The following is a 1,199-nucleotide window of genomic DNA, read 5'->3' as shown; positions in this document are numbered from 1 at the left end:
GGTCTAAGAGGATGCGTCTTCCAGGCTCAGCTAATGTCAAGAGGAAGATCCATGTTGACCCCCAGGTCCTCCAGCATGTGGGGAAAAGGAGACTGAGGGCTGAGGGCCGGCCCCCAGCAGATGGGGCGGGGAAACTGGTCGGATTTGTGAGGTAATCTCAGGTATAAACAGCCTGGAACTTGCCAGACCTGTCCTTCAGCCCCATCCCAGGCCATCCCTGTTACTCAGCTAATACCTGGGCTCTTGAAACTTCCACCACGGGAGTTTATGTGGAGCCTCTGTGTGTGGGGTCCCCTTCACTGTCCCTCCCAGAAAGCATCAGATAGATTCTGGGATTGTAGGAAGCTCTCTGAAGCACTCAAAATATGTGCACCCGAGCACACCTGGGACAGTCCTGTCACCATAGTGTGTTCATTCCCAAGTGCTCTCATGTCCAAATCCCAAATATGGGCACCTGAGATGGACTTCTAGGTTTTTCTGAATCCTGTTTATTTTTATGAAAACACTTAACAAAAAAAATGAAATCGTGTGGTTTTGAATTACACACATAACGAATTACATCCATTGACAGCAGTAAACTATTATGAACTATACCAAAGTCAATTAGTATAAAACATGTAGGTATGTGAATGGAAACCGGTCCAGGGAATATTGAGGTGACTCACAACCTCCTACCCTGCGCTCCGTTCTGATCGTCAGAGGCAAAAGAAACAGGAAGAGACGTGTGTCCTTATCCTAGAGTAGCTGTGCTAAGAATTGTGGGGGAAGAGGCGTCTGGTGGACTTTGGGAAGGATGCTCCAGGTTCCGAGCATTTAGAGAGCTCAGCACTGTTCTGACAATTTCTTCCACCTCACTCCACAGGCTGGTGACCAGAATGACTAGGGCATTGGCAGAACTCGCAGGGAGCGAACAGCCACAGACAGCCGCAGCGGCAACTGGGAGATGCCAGCACCCGTGACAAAGCTTCCCTATCCATCACCCATTCACTCGACAAGTGTTTACAGAGTGTCTGTGACACGTCTGGCCCCGCTCCAACAACTGTGTGGCCGCGGAATGGTCAAAACTAAACCAAAATCCTTTCCTACGTTTTGGGGATTTTTTGTGTCAGCAAATTACCTCAGAGATACCAGAGCAGGAACTGAATATGATAGAGAAACTGATTTCCGAAATCTAACAATACCTGGCAAGGGTTGAGAAG

The sequence above is a fragment of the Alexandromys fortis genome, unplaced genomic scaffold (genome assembly GCF_014885135.2).
Source record: "Alexandromys fortis isolate MF-2015 unplaced genomic scaffold, M_Fortis_MF-2015_v1.1 scaffold_89, whole genome shotgun sequence".
In the NCBI taxonomy this organism is placed as follows: Eukaryota; Metazoa; Chordata; class Mammalia; order Rodentia; family Cricetidae; genus Alexandromys; species Alexandromys fortis.
This window is presented reverse-complemented; position numbering follows the sequence as displayed.